This window comes from Arvicola amphibius, chromosome 3, assembly GCF_903992535.2.
Source record: "Arvicola amphibius chromosome 3, mArvAmp1.2, whole genome shotgun sequence".
Classification (NCBI taxonomy): domain Eukaryota; kingdom Metazoa; phylum Chordata; class Mammalia; order Rodentia; family Cricetidae; genus Arvicola; species Arvicola amphibius.
This window is the reverse complement of record NC_052049.1, coordinates 125,319,097-125,335,224: the sequence shown is the minus strand read 5'-3', so window position 1 is coordinate 125,335,224 and position 16,128 is coordinate 125,319,097. Positions and strand designations below refer to the sequence as shown.

The window sequence follows — 16,128 nt, the reverse complement described above, 5'->3', positions numbered from 1 at the left end:
TCCCTATTTATCCTTAATGCTCTTTACATTTAATCCTGTCTACACTCTGTTTTCCCTGAGATAAGGTTCCAGTGTCCACAGATTGAGTGGAGACTTCTTGCAAAGGCCAGTTGAGATCTCAGGATTCTTGAGAAATTATAAATACACCAGCACCAGAATATAATAATCCTTCTATCTCAATTCCATTTAGTTTTGTTTTAATTTAGGCCTTACATCATTGATGATCATTTGCCAAAATACCTTTTTTTGTACTTCCAAGCCTCCTCCCTTACAATTAGGGCTGCTTTGCATTTAAAATCTGAGAGTAATAACAACTGAGCAACTTTATCACCAGCATTTATTTGCATAGTCCTTTTTGTATAAAACATCTATAAAATCATTAAAAATAAATAATCTTGATAGAATTTTAAGAGGTAACTATAGGCAATGCTATCAAGTTTATAAAATTATAAATCCTACAAAAATTTTTAAAAGAGGATCCTTGTTTATAGATCTCAAGTATCATGTTAATGTAACTTACCAATTATTAACTGTGTGACAAACAATTTACCTGTATTTTATTTAGTGGCAAAAATAATTTTGTAAGCTCTTTATCAGTAAGAGATTGTTTTTATGAGCTTTTACCTTAGTAACCATTTTATTTAATAAGCTAATAACTTGCTCTGTTTCAGGTGTTCTACTTTTATAGAATTTAACCAAGAATTTTTAGAGAGCACCAGAATCTAATCATCCTTCAGTCTCATAAAGAGCATTGCCAAATTTTCAGTAATGATAAACAGAAAAGAGCATACCCAAGGTCCGGCCGCCACCACCATGAAGTTCTTCCAGGAGATCAAGGCTTACATCAAATTCAAGAGTGCGGGACCCTGCCAGAGCTCACGGATTCCACAGGGGAGAAGAACCCCAACGAAAACTCACCACAGCTGGCCCTCGGGCAGCTCCGCCACTGAAGAGGCACAAATGGCTGCTGCTGCTGCTCTGGCCCGGCTGGAACAGAAGCGGTCCGGAGCCCTGGGCCCCACATCTCAGGACTCCATCCGGAACCAGGTGAGAAAGGAACTTCAGGCCGAAGCCACCTACAGCAACAGCCGAGGAGCTCCCAGGTCCAACTTGATACCTGAACCCAAAGAGGAAATCTCTCCCCACCTAACAGTGCCTGATGTATACTTCATCTGCCCACTCCCAGGTGTCACCTTGAAGAGGGACCAGCGAGATGCCCGCATCAAAGAGGCTATCCTGTCGCACTTCTCAGACCCCGTTGCTGCCTCCATCATGAAGATACATTTAACAGAGACCGGGACCGGATGAAGCTGCGAGTGGATACCACTGCCAAGTACCTGGAAACATCCATTTTCACCCAGAGAAGGAAAGGTACCAGAAAAATCAAACTGCAGAGCAAGGTGTTCCAGGAGCTCATCAACTGCCTGAAGGGTACCCATGAGTTCTTCGGAGACATTGGCTTCAAGAAGGTAACACTGCCGGTTCCAGATCAGGAGGGCTCCGAAGAGTTGTGTGTGCTAGACGAGGTCGCACCGGGCGCAGACGGAGAGTCTGGAGAGGCAGAAGCAGCTGCTGATGGACGCGGAGTCAGTGCTGGACCGGCAGCGCCGCGTCTTCTGCCCCTCGGCCCTGGCCTCGCACTTCAAGATCCCTGCCGACTACTTTAAAAAAAAAAAAAAAAAAAAAAAAAACTTCTTAAGGAAAAGTAGTTTATTTCATAGATATAGCGTTCTTTAGCCTCACTACCGAGGAGGTAAAACCCGAGCAGAGGCTCAGAACCGAGGTTGTGGAGCGGTTGAGCTCGCTGCGGACCAAGGCTGTGCTGGAGAAGGAGGAGCGTCGGGAGGGGCGCAAACACACCTACATCCTACTGCGTGTGCGTCCGCCCGTCCGACGGCTGCCTGCTGCAGGGGATCTTCTACTCCCGGTTCGTACGGGAGGCACTGCAGAATGATTGGCTGCCTTTTGAGCTGCGGGCCTCTGGCGAACAGAGGCTGGTGGAAGACGAAGCCCTGACCCTGAATGAGTGTGGGCTGGTACCGTCTGCCCTGCTGACCTTCTCCTCTTCGGTGTTGGAGGACATGGGAGGAACTGAGCCAGCTACATCTGTCTTGAGGCCTGAGCTGCTTGCAGCTAATGAACGGCTCACTTGAGAAAAAGATGACCTGGTCCAGCGTGGCTCTGTCTCACGCCCATATTCCCAAACCCATTCCTTTTCCCTGAACCCCCAGCAATGGAAGATACTAGTAGCAATAGAGTTGTGAACATGGCCCCATCTCAAGAGTTGAATACTCTTGGCTGCAGGGACAGGCTTTGCACCTGTCTGAAGAGTGTGGAGCCACTGAGAGCCCAGCACAGGTGGGAGGGGCACCTCTGTGGCAGAGCGGGCCTGTAGCATGGGCACAGGCCCCACAGGTTGTGGATGGAAGCAGCCTGCTCCATACCTGAGCTGGAGACAGCAGTAGGGGCAGGTGCCTGACAGCATGGAGCTTAATTCCTAAGTAACAAACCCAAATAAACATGCTATTTAAACTGCCCCCCAAAATAGCATACCCAATACATAGTTTAAAATGAATTTTGGGCACGAGGTCAGGAGGAGAGCGCCCCTGTGGCGGCGGCGGCGGCGGCGGCGGCGGCGGCGGAGCCGAGCAACTGACAGAGAGAGGCTAACCGGCAAGGCGGGTGAGGACGGCGGGAGCCGCCGACCCGACCTCATGACAGGCTTGAAGATTCAGTTCAAGCTGTCAGTGATAATAACTTGGAATTAGTAAATGAAATTCTTGAAGATATCAGTTCTCTAATAAGTGCGGATGAAAATGTGGCAGAACTGGTTGGAATACTCAAAGAACCTCATTTCCAGTCGCTTCTGGAAGCCCATGATATTGTGGCATCAAAATATTATGATTTGCCTCCCTCAAGTCCAGAAATGAATAATCATCTCAATAATCAGTTATTGCCAGTAGATGCCATCCGTATTCTTGGTATTCACAAAAGAGCTGGAGAGCCATTGTGTGTAACATTTAGGGTTGAAATAATGATCTAGTAATCGCCCGAATCCTTCATGGAGGAATGATAGATCGACAAGGTCTGCTTCATGTGGGAGATATCATAAGGAAGTCAATGTACATGAGGTTGGAAACAATCCAAAGGAATTGGATTTCAGAGTTGCTGAAAAATATTAGTGGAAGTGTCACGCTAACAATTTTGCCAAGTTATAGAGATACTATTACTCCTCAACAGGTATTTGTCAAGTGTCATTTCGATTATAATCCATTCAATGATGACCTGATACCCTGCAAAGAAGGGGACTGAAGTTTTCCAAAGGAGAAATTCTTCAGATTGTAAACAGAGAAGACCCAAATTGGTAGCAGGCTAGCCATGTGAAAGGGGCGGAAGCACTGGTCTGATCCCAAGCCAGTTCCTGGAAGAGACCCTTTGGTGGAACTATAAGCAACAACAACAACAACAAAGATGATAATGATGTATCTCACAACTAGGAATGCAGAGTTTGATCACCATGAAATTCAGATCTATGAGGAAGTAGCAAAAATGCCACCCTTCCAGTGAAAAACATTAGTATTGATAGGAGCTCAAGGTGTGGGCAGAAGAAGCTTGAAAAATAGATTCATAGTTGCTGAATCCTGCTAGATTTGGAACAACGGTGCCAAGAGAAGATGAAAAGGATGGACAGGCATATAAATTTTTATCCCGATCAGAAATGGAAGCAGATATTAAAGCTGGAAAGTATTTGGAGCACGGGGAATATGAAGGAAACCCCTGTGGAACTGAGATTGACTCTATCCTTGAAGTTGTACAAACTGGACGTACTTGCATTTTAGACGTCAACCCGCAAGCATTGAAAGTGTTGAGGACATCTGAGTTCATGCCTTATGTGGTATTTATTGCTGCTCCAGAGCTAGAGACCCTGCATGCCATGCACAAGGCTGTGGTGGATGCAGGAATCACCACCAAGCCATTGACAGACTCTGATTAGAAGAAAACAGTGGATAAAAGCGCAAGAATTCAGAGACCACTACTTTGATGTGATCATCATAAATGACAAAGCCATTGAGAAACTAAGAATGGAGCTACAGTGGGTCCCTGTTAGCTGGGTGTACTGAGAAGTCAATAAGGCTATCAGTTAAATAAAACTTACAAAAAAGTGACTCAACAAGTAAGCCTTCTACTGGGAGAATACATGCAGAGATAGAAGGCATCTGCCACATCTAGGCATTTTTATTGTGTAAATTGAAATAACAGTGCATTAGGTGAAATTTTTATATAATTGTGGTTGGTAAAGTATACTAATATATAATTTCTCTTAATTTTCTAACTTTTTATGAGTAACCTTTCTATTCATATCACATAAAGAAATGCGTTCAAGCAAAAAAATCATGAATTTTGTCTTTTTAGTTCATTTATTGTCAAAATTAAAATTTAAACACTAATTACACAATCAAGCGAGAACATCTATACAATGAAAGATTGGTATCTCTAGAAATTTAAACAGCAGTGACTTAGTTCTTTACACTCCGACCACAATTGTCTTCTACTAGAAGCTGGGCTTGTTTAAATTTTTTTTTTCTCCCATGAAGGAGGACCATTGATGAGTTATTTCCACTATTAGGAAAAATTTAAAAAAAAAAACATTTTCTATGAAGGAATCTTTAATACTGAGTTATTCCCCATCTGAGGGGGAAAAAACTAAAAGCTAAAAAACAAACAAACAACCAAAAACCATTTGAACAGACATAGCAAACAGACAACAAGAAAACTCTAAAGCCTGGGCCTGCTGTGCTTAGCCAGGGTGCAGCAATGAGGCCGCCTGCCTCAGTCTTTGTGGCTCTCTGCCGACTCACAGATCTTTTAAGAACTGGCAGGCAGGGAGAGCTCTGAGTTCCAGCTACCTGAATTTCTTATATCTCAAAGAGTCTTTTTTCATCCTCTACTTTTACTGAGAAATGGCTTTTTTTCTTTCCTATTTTTCATTTATGAGACGTTTTAATTTTAAGGCCTTGATTCAGTATTTTACCCTTTCTTACTGGGAAAATCCTTTATTAAACATTTTTCCTTTTCCATCAATAAATTTTCTTTATCTCCTTTTCTTCCCTCTTCTCTATTGGAAAGATTTCCTCTTTTCTCTGCTGAGAGGGACCTTTTTCCCTCATTTATACTCTTGTCTCAGGAGCCATTCTGTTCCTATCTTTAATATTTGCAAAAATTATGCAGTTACCTCTTTTTCGACAAGCATTTAGCAATTGTACCTTTTGTTGCTCCTGAGATGGTGAATTTAAATTCCCCATAATCCTACCAATACTGGAGTTCTCTTACCCTGAGAGCGACCTTCCCTCCAGTCCTTAAAGTGTCGGAATCCACTGTCCTTCAAGCCCCACACTGGTTGCTAAAGTTGTAGGTCAAGTGTGGATTCACATGGGTCCCTGGATAGAAGGCTCAGGCGGTCTCTAAGGATGAATCTAGCCTTGCCAGCTGCAGGGGCCTCAGTCTCTCACAGATTGAGTCACTAGCTTAGCAAAGGGAATTTTACTGTTAACTCACACCATTAACAAGTTGATTTCCTTGTACCAAAACCTCTTATCTAAGCTGCCCAAAGGGAAAGGGCCAAAGCAAATTCTCCAAAGACATCCCAGTTTTCTGGGTCCTCCCCCAACCAAATTTTGCATAGGCTTTGAACCCCTAGGAAACTCTCAGATAAGACTTCAAACAGAAGGTAGCAGAGACAAGGTTGCCTTCACAAAAGGCAGAACAAACCTAGGTACTAACACTCCAGAATCAAACCAGCTGCAGGAAAGTCCCCTACAAAATCTCAGCTGCTTGGAGTGTGGAGAGTGGGACCTGCAGCCTTGGGGACATCCTTTGTGGACATGGACCCACTACAGTGATTCACAGGTCAATAGTCTGGAAGGCTGGTAAGTGACTCAGGCCCAGCTTGGAGGGTGTGGGCATCCCTGACCAGGGAGATGGGATAGAGGCAGGATCACAAGCTCTGGGGCAGATGGGTCACTCCCTCAGAGACAATGGTTTGGGCCAGCAGGTGATCCAAGACAACACATACATGCTAAAAGTCCTTGCTACCATTCTCCCCTGCTTTAGTCTCCCTCTCCATCAGAGGTCAAAAAGAAGCTGCCTTTGCTCGGCAATGGCCATCTCTTTATCAGATGACTGGAGGTAACACAGGTGGAATGGGAAGACAAGTGCCCCCCCCACTTTGGCTGCCGCCCTCCAGCCCCAGCCTGGGTACGGTCCCTGTGGGTCTGCAGCGCGCACCTTTCAGTTCTTGAACCAACCTCTCACACAGGATCAGGTGGAGAGTCCAGGTGGGGACTGTCCCCTGCCAGCCATGCTTAGCTTCCCGAAGCCAAGGCTTTCTTTTCCCTAGTCCTGGGAACTGGACATTGAGGTAGAATCATCTTAAGAACTCCTTCCACAGCAGAGGCAGAGATCCACAGCTAAGGACCAGGCTGAGCTCTGGGAGCCCAGTTGAAAAGAGGAAGGAAGGCTATATGAGCAAAGAGGGTCAAGATCATGTCAGGGAAATCCACAGAGGCAGCTGAACTGAGCTCATGGGAATTCACAGACACTAGACCAGCAGCTGGGGAGCCTGCATGGAACCAAACTAGACCCTCTGCACGTGTGTGACAGTTGTATGGCTTGGTCTGTTTGAGGAACCCCTGGCAGTGGGACAAGAATCTATTCCTGGTGCATGAGGTGACTTTGTGGAGCCCATTCCCTATGGGGGAATGCCTAGCTCAGACTTGATGCAGGGAAAAGAGGCTTCGTCCTGCCTCAACTAATGTGTTAGGCTTTGTTGACTCCCCATGGGAGGCCTTATCTTTTTGGAGAAGGAGATGGAGGTGAGTTGAGGGGAAAGGGGAGCAAAAGGAGGGGAGGGGAAGGTATGTAAAATGAATAAAAATTTTTAAATAAAATCAATTTAAAAAAAACTTCCACAAGCCCAACCTGTAAACAGGACACATCTTTTCTGTCCCATTTCTTGCATGCTTGCCCTTCAGAGGCTGTCTTTCATGGACGGATTCCTGGCAGATCCCAGGGACCCTACTGTCCCCCTTCCCCCGCCCTGCTCCCTCCCCTCCTGCATTATGTTCTCCTCCCAGGTGCCTTCCCCTTCACCCTTCCTGGCTGTCTGTCCTGGCTGTCACCCTGACATTGCAGCAGGACTATGGGATTCCAGGGAGGTGTGGTGGACACATCACCCTCCCTCCCTCCATTGCAAGTGCCCTGAGCTAAATTCCCTGAACCAGAGGCTGGAGAATGGCTCAGGGGTTAATGGAACCGGGTGCTCTTCCAGACGTCCTCAGTTCAATTCCCAGCAACCACATGGAGGCGCTCAACTATCTAGAATGAGATCTGGTGTCCTCTTCTGGCCTGCAGGCAAACATGCAGGCAGAATACTGTACACACAATAAATTAATCTTTCAAAATTAAATAAATTCCCTGAACTAAGATCCCTGCCTCCAGCTGTGTAGCAGTCTGAATGGGCTTCCCTGGAGCCCATGCTTCCCTGGGGCCTGCAGCCCCTTCTCCCTCCCAGGCCCAGTGTGGCCAAGGCTTAGAGCACATGGGGTGTGGCTCTTGAAGAGAACAGGCCACTGCTGCTTCACAGAACAACTCAACAGGCTGAGAGTCCAGCAGCTCAGATGGCACAGCCTAGGCTACATAGTACAGAAGTGTGGCACGGAGGTGCTGGTCAGAGCTGGCTGTAGTCAGGTGGTTGCTTCAGGGGAGGTTAGATCTCAACCCCTTTTGCCCTTGGGAGTAGATGCCTCAGAAAAGCAAAAGTGTTGGTGGCGGGTCTGTGGTCCCTGCACTGGAAAGCCTGAAGCGGTAGGGTTGGTTGCTGTCCTAGGCAAGCCTGGAATACACAGAACTCATCTCCAGGAGAAACCAAAGGGAAGAGAACCCAGTCAGCTCCCCACTCCTCATCCCCTACCCCACCCCAAATCAATCCACAAGGAAAGGGGAGGGAGGAAAGGAGGGAGGGAGGGAGGGAGGGAGGGAGGGAGGGAGGGAGGGAGGGAGAGGGAAGAAGAAAAAGAAGGGGAAGGAGACTCTTTAGATGAGGTCTGACCCAGCCAGGATGTTTACACATTGCAAGTCAGGGAGAGGCTGACTTCCTTGAGCTTGTGGCTGTGGGGTCTGGAGGAGGTGGGGTGGTGTCAGGGACAGAGTGGCAGCATGCCTGGAAGACAGTTTGTGGGAAAGCGCTTAAGTAGCGACTGCTAAGGTGACAGAGGGCCCTCGCCCGCTCTACCAACTTTTCACCTGTGTTCCATTTATGCTTAGGGGCCGCACCTGAGACCAGCAAGACAACAGCTGTGGTAGACAGAGGACGCTTTATTAAGCGTATTCAAACCATTGACTATGTGAGAACTACCTGTTGAGAGAAAATGTCAAATGGGAACCCATACTTCACCCCATGGTAGAAAGGTCCGTATAAGGATGCTACCTAGAACAACCTTTATTATCCACTGCAGGCCCGTTTTCCAACCAACTTTCATAGAGCCACCTACCCTGAAAGCCATCAGTGGTCTTAGACCCAGAGAGAGAAACACTAGGGCTCGGGGCAGCAGGGAGAAGGAAATGTGTTTATGCTGATATAAACCATAAGCACAATGACAGGGTGCCAGCCTGCTCTCCTGCACACAGCAGCCAGTGAGGGCAGGGCCAGTTCTCCTGCTTTTTTATACCCAGTGCCAGTTCTCTCACCTGTCCCAAGTGGCAATGGGTGAGTGGGGGAGGACATCTTTCTCTCACCCACACCAACAAATGGCAGATGAGGGAGAGAAGGGTCAGCTCTCCTGCTCTTGTTCCCTCAGTGTTGGCTCACCTGCACCTGACAATAGGTTCAGCTCTTGTGTGCTGTCCTGGTGAGTTGCATGACCATGGTGAGCGGTGGGGCCATCTTTCCTGAGTGAGTGGGGTGCTCTCCTCTGAGAAGTGGGGCCAGCTCTCCTGCCTCAGTATCCAGTGAGGGGCAAAGCCATCCATCCCAGGGCCAGCAAAGAGCAGGGCTGTCTCAGCACAGCACTCGGGTTTCCACACACGTGATTCCTATGACCCCTGTGCTGACACCAGTCGTAGACATCATAACAGATCCCAGCTACAGCAGGACTCAGACATGTTCCTGGCTACAGCAGGACACAGACATGTTCCTGGCTACAGCAGGACCCAGACCAGGAGCTCAGCAGCAACTCAGCCCAGGATGGCACCATGTTTCAGGTGGCAAGACAGGACACCCAGATCAGTATTGCCCTTGTGGCTGACCAGACTATGAGCATCCACATGTACACATATGCAGAAGGACATCCCACATCAAGTGCCCTCATCACCAAAGACATTTTGAAAGAGTTTAAATGTTCAATTAGCTTCTTGCTTAGTGGCAGGAAGCAGAGGTAAATTGAGGTTATCTCATGGAAAGTGAAGTTTCATCTGCTGTAGACAGCAAGATGTGTGTGAGCCACTCTCTCTGCCAACCTTTTCCCAGACCTTGATGATTTGCAGGACATTGAAAAGAATGAAGATGACAGTCAGGACGGTCTGAGGACTGTGAGGATCCTCCAGAGCGAGGACGGGGTTAATGGTAGGTACTGGCATTCCTTGTCAGATAAGTGGGACAGGGTGCAGGAGGAGTTGGGGGTCTTCTCCTACCAGAGAGGCAGACAAAGTGAGAAAGTAAATTACATGGACTGCCTGGTCAGGGTAGAATAATGGGGAGACTCTATGACCAAAGGACAAACAAAAATCAATTTGAGGTATGGTGTTTATTCTAGATTATTCTTCAAGGCATTCAGTTCTTAGTGGTAAAGAAGACATGGCAGTGGGCAGAGAAGATGCTGTCAAAGAGCAGAATGGTCACATTGCATCCATACTCAGGAAACAGAGCAAACAAAACTGAATTTCAAATCTTAAGCCTCTAGGTTCCTTGCAGTACACATCTTTCAGGGAGACTCCATTTTCTAAGAGTTCCAAACTCTTCCCTATGGTACCCCCAGCTGGGTTCAGACACATGAGGCTGAGGGAAACACTTCTTCAAAACCAGAACATAAGCTATGTGGCATAAGACTTTGTAAATATTGATCACCTCACATCACACAGTGGATGCTCATTTTCTTCTGTGATGCATTTTATCATCCTTCTTCCATTGAAGAAGAGAGTATGTTCCAAGTACAAGCTGCCTCTTCATTCTCATGGCATTTTTATTAATAGGTAGAGTTCAGTAATTTTAAATGGATTACTTCTAGTTGGAACCACACTTGTAAAAACCAAAATATTTTTTGACATCAGGGAAGCCACACAGAATATACATATATCAAAGAAAGAAAAAAAGGGGAAGGAGGGCTTTAACAATATCTTGTATATCTAATGTCATAAAAAAGAGTGTCAAAACTTCCTGTTTTTCCATCAAAATGGAAGATTGTCTTGTTCTCCAAATTATCAAATTTCCCCACGGGGAAGGTAACTTTCACGTTGTCAAGTCCCTTCTCCATGGCCTTCATTTCTCTAATATATTCTTAGCTTGTGTTCTTTTGTAGCACTATGAGGATTCAAATAAATGGCACCATCTTTTTATAACTTTCAAAATATTTTATATATATGATTTGCCTGGCTGTATGTAACTGTACCACTTGCTTGCCTTGCCTGTGGAGGTCAGAAGAACATGTCAGATCCCTGGAACTGGATTACAGATAGATGTGAAAGACCATCTGAGTGCCCAGAACTGAACCAAAGTCAACAAGAGTAGTAAATGCTCTAAGCCACTGAGTTTCATTTGCTCAAGACTTTAGGAGTGTAAAAAGATTGAGCATTTTATTATGTTTATGTATGTGGATGTATTGCCTACATATATGTCTGTGCACCATGACTTCCAGGCAACCCAGAGGAGAGCATTGGGTGTCCTGGGACTGGAGCTACAGATGATGCTGAGCCTCCATGTTGGTGCCTGGAATTGAACCCTGGTCCTCTGGAACTGCTGGCAGGTGCTTTTAACTGCTGAGTCATCTTGTCAGCAATTTTCATGTTTTCCACCAATCACTGAGGCAATCAAAGCAAAGCCTGTTTGCTTAGCTCTCCTTTTATATATAATAAGCATTGCTATGTGCTACAGATTTTGTGCTGCAGATTTTCTTTTTTTGAGAGTGCACACATGAGATAGAGAATCTATTTTGACAAAGAGAATGGAGACAAGAGGAAAGCAAAGCACACAAACAATCTGAACCTTAAGAATTTGTATGTCTGAAATCACAGAAATTCAATGCAAGAATGTAATTCGCTGGGTGAAAAGATCAGGCTTCACCAACAAGCAATAGTTGACCAAAACTCTGAATTTTCTCTCTTGCATTGGGGCGATAACCCAGCTAGAAACGTACCTGCCTTGCAGGCATGCGACCCTGATTGTAGTCCTAGAAGTTCATGTGAGAAGTTGTTCACTGTGGTAGTAGCTGTAGTTAGCAGTTCCTTCTGTCAGGAGCTCAGACTCTGTGTCCAGGCAGTCTAGACGACCTGCCATATCCCAGGTCATTGACTACCTTTCTCAAAAAAGGGGGAAAGGGGAGCAACACCTGAGGAATGATACCGAAGGTGCTCCCCGGCCCAAACACAAGCACTTGCACCCATACATGGGACCAGATACACTCACAAGTACACTATGCAACCATTACCTACAACGCTACTTCCTCTGCACACAGCCTTCAGGAATATGCCTCTTAGCTTTGTAACACAGGTGCCTAGAGCGCTCACTGAGCATGACATCTGTGAATGAAACCAGACCTCAAGGACAACATCTTCAGAGAGAGACACAAAGTCCTAACTCTTCAAGCAGGGAAATAAAGCAGGGTCTGCTGTGGGACAATGGTCTGTACCCTGTCACTTGTATTTTAAATAAACACTGATTGGCCAGTAACCAGGCAGGAAGTATAGGCAAGACGAACAGGCAGGAAGCAGAGGTGAGGTGAGACCAGGAGAATTCCAGGAAGAGGAAAGAGTCAGTCTGCAGTCATCACCCAGACATAGAGGAAGCCAGACACAGAGCAAGCAAGATGTGACTGCCTCGCTGAAAAAGGTATGAAGCCACATGGTTAACATAGACAAGAATAATGGCTAATTTAAGATGTAAGAAAGAATTAATTAAAAGAAGCCTGAGCTACTAGGTCAACCAGTTTATAATTAATGTAGACCTCTGTTTATTTCTTTGGGATTGAACTACTGCAGGACCGGGCGTGACAGAAATCTCAGTCAACAGGGGTCCACAAAAAAAATAATATTAGAAATACTTCTCTTCTGCAGGCACTAGTTTGTAAGCTGAGTATCCTGTCCTCCAGCTTTCTTCCCAGGAGCCTCAGCAGTAATGTCATAGCCTCTGCTCATCACAAGGTGTGATGACCACCTTCCCTCATTGTCCATGCACTGAGTCTGTTCTGTGTGTCCTGCCTAGAGCCCCAAGGGCCCAGCTGCCTGACCACATCCTTCAGTCACACTTTCTCTAACTGCCTCTTACCCAGAGCCCCACCCCCTCCTGCTGCCCTAGGCCATTTTGTCCCTGAGTTCTGTGCCTGGCAGTTCCTGAAGGCTATGGAATTGTTCCTGACATTGTGTCCCTGGGCTCATTGCCCACAAGACCTGACCTAAACCTCTGCCTGTAAGCTAGGAAACTCTATTCCAAAATATTATTCTCTCTTGGCATAAGGAGTCCATGGGGATAAGACTGGAAGGTAAAATTACTAAAATACATTTAGTTGTGAGATCCAATCGATAAGACATTCTGTAATTTTTGTTCTACCTGGGCTAATTCCCTTTCAGCCTCAGCTGTTTAATTGTCTTGGACGATTTAAATATGAGTCACCTTTCAAGATTTGAGCCAGGTGGTGGTGGTGCAAGCCTTTAATCCCAGCACTCAGGAGGCAGAGGCAGGCAGATCTCTGAGTTCGAGGCCAGCCTGGTCTACAAGAGCTAGTTCCAGGACAGGCTCTAGAAACTACAGGGAAACCCTGTCTCGAAAAAAAAAAAAAGATTTGAAACAAATTACTTAATTCTTGAGTAGACAATCCATTGGTAGGATGCAGCCAATTAATATCTGAGTTTATTCTGAAATTTCTGAAAATCATTGAGTGTGCAACTGATCTCTCCTAGTCTGTACCTTCTGCAGATAAATTTTCTGTTTACATAATTTATATCCTAAATAACTAAGAGATTTTCCTTTGTGTATTTTTTTTTTCAGGAGAAATCTGTAATCCCCAATAAGGTAAAATTTTCTGTACCACATTAAACATCTTTTCTAAGGTATCAGAAGCAGCCAATAAAATATCATCCATATAATGATAAGTAATAGACTGAGGAAATTGTTTACATACTGCTTCCAGTGGTTGATTTACAAAATATTGATACAAAATTGGGATATTTAGTATTCCCTGGGGGAGGACATTCCAATGATATCTCCTTATTGATTGAGAATTATTATAAATAGGAACTGTAAAAGCAAATTTTTATCCTGTCCTGGAAAGAAGCAATCCTGCAAATCCATAACTGTAATAAGCCAATCTTTAGGTAATAAAGAAGGTAATGGAATTCCAGACTGTAAAGATCCCACAGGCTGAATTATCTTACAAACAGTTCTTAGATCAGCTAACATTCTCCAACTTTTAGACTTTTTTATTCAAATCCAGGAGAACTCCAAGAACTAGTAGTTTCCTCAATGTGCCTAGGAAGCCTGAAATCTTAAAGCCATTTACTTGCAATTTTAGCTTTGACCTCTCATCATTAATAACAGTTTGCCAAAAACCTTTCTTTCCAGTATTTTTAAAACTTCCTGTCTTACTTATTGGAGTTGCTATGTCTTTAAAATTTGGAAATAATAACAATTGAGCAACTTTACCATCAGCATGGATTTGCATAAGTCCTTTTTCATATAAGCCATCTATAAAAGCACTAAAAGCAACTGCTATAGGATTTGAAGAGGTAACTTTAGGCAATCATACTCTGGAGTATTTTTATAAAAATCTTAAAAAGAGGATCCTTTTTTATAGATCCCAAGTAACATGCTAATGCATCTTGCCAATTATTAACAGTGTGGATCAAACAATTTACCTATAATTTTTTTTGGTTTTTCGAGACAGGGTTTCTCTGCAGCTTTAGAGCCTGTCCTGGAACTAGCTCTTGTAGACCAGGCTGGTCTTGAACTCACAGAGATCCGCCTGCCTCTGCCTCTGCCTCCCGAGTGCTGGGATTAAAGGCGTGCGCCACCACCGCCCGGTCCAATTTACCTATATTTTATTTAGTGGAAAAAATAATTTTTGTAAGCTCTTTATCTGTAAGATTATTTTTATGAGCTTTTATGTTAATAACCACATTATCTAATATAATAACCCAATATCTAAGATAATAACCCATTTTGTTTTAGGTGTTATATTTTTATAGTATTTAACCAAGAATTTCTAGAAAGCAACTTAAAGAGCAGAGCCAAATTCTCCGTAATAATAAACAAAGACAATGGCACTGGGTTTTTTTTTTTAAAGATTTATTTATTTATTATGTATACAGTGTTCTGTCTGCATGTATGCCACCAGACCAGAAGAGGGCACCAGATCTCATTATAGATGGTTGTGAGCCAACATGTGGTTGCTGGGAATTGAACTCAGGACCTCTGGAAGTGCAGGCAGTGCTCTTAACCTCTAAGCCATCTCTCCAGCCCCCTGGCACTGGGTTTTGATCCTACTGCATGTACTGGCTTTGTGAGAGCCTAGTCTGTTTGGATGCTCACCTTCCTAGACCTGGATAGAGGGGGGAGGACCTTGGACTTCCCACAGGGCAGGGAACCTTGACTGTTCTTTGGACTGGAGAGAGGGGGAGGGGAGAAAGGAGGGGAAGGGAAATAAGAGGAGGGGAGGAGGTGGAAATTTTTAATTAAAAATAAATGTAAAAAAACATAATATATAGCTTAAAATCGTGAATTTTGTTCTTTTAGTTCATTTACTATGAAAATTAAATATTTAATTAAACATTAATTTGAAAGTTAAGAGAAATGAGAATCCTCCACACAATGAATCATTAATACTTCAGGAAATTTAAACAGCAATTGACTTAATACTTTATGCCTGACCGTAATCATTCTTTACTAGAAGCTTGTTTTAAACACGCTCTTTCTCCCACGAGGGGACTGCTAATAATTCCCACCACTAGGGAGAAACAAACATTTCCCACGAAGGGACCTTTAATGCCAAGTTGTTCCCTCTCTGAGGGGAAAAACAAAAAACATTTAAACAAAGTTAAGAAAACAAACATCAAAATTCTGAGTTCTGGGCCTACTGTGCTTGCTCAGGCTGCGGCAGCAAGACCCACCTGCTGATGATTCAGATGTCTCTACTCTGAGCTGACGGGCAGAGTGCAGCCAGAAACAGAGCTGTGAGTTTCGGCTCTCCTCAAGTTCTTACGTCAAGGAGAGCTTTTTCTTCCTCTATGTTTTTTTTTCCTTCTGAAGGGTCCAGAAATAGAAATGTAAAAATAAAAATATAAATTTATAAACCTAAAGAAATGGGAACTGACAGTCATCACGTCTGTCAACAACTAGGAATTGGCTTTTAACCATGGGTTTTCTTTGCTCATGACCAGCAGCTCTGGCTATGACCACGGGTTCGCTCTTTACAATGGCTCTCTGCAGACAGGGGTTAACTTGTAATACCGACGACCACCATGGACGAAGGTTAACTTTTAATAAGTTGCTCCTATGTGACTTTCGGCTTCACATTGTTTTTGTTTTTTTTTTTTTTGTTTTTTTTTTTTGTTTGTTTGTTTGTTTTTTGAGACAGGGCTTCCCTGTAGTTTCTAGAGCCTGTCCTGGAACTAGCTCTTGTAGACCAGGCTGGCCTCGAACTCAGAGATCTGCCTGCCTCTGCCTCCCAAGTGCTGGGATTAAAGGCGTGAGCCACCACCGCCCGGCTCGGCTTCACATTGTTTTATATCCTTCCCTACTACAGGAAACTGGTTGTGCCAGAAAAAGCTGTAAAGTTCCTTGCAAACACTATTAACTATGAAAGAAATCTGTAGACTTATGTAAACTCAATTTAGCTAAAACCTTGTTATTGAAAAGTATAAATCTTA

At 44.4% G+C, this 16,128-nt stretch overlaps 2 pseudogenes; both read left to right on the top strand.

The window, feature by feature from the left end:
* The first annotated feature begins 822 nt into the window (after positions 1–822).
* LOC119810858 lies at positions 823–2,153 on the top strand (annotated as a pseudogene).
* Positions 2,154–2,692: 539 nt separating this feature from the next.
* On the top strand, positions 2,693–4,121 carry LOC119809389 (annotated as a pseudogene).
* The last annotated feature ends 12,007 nt before the right edge of the window (positions 4,122–16,128 follow it).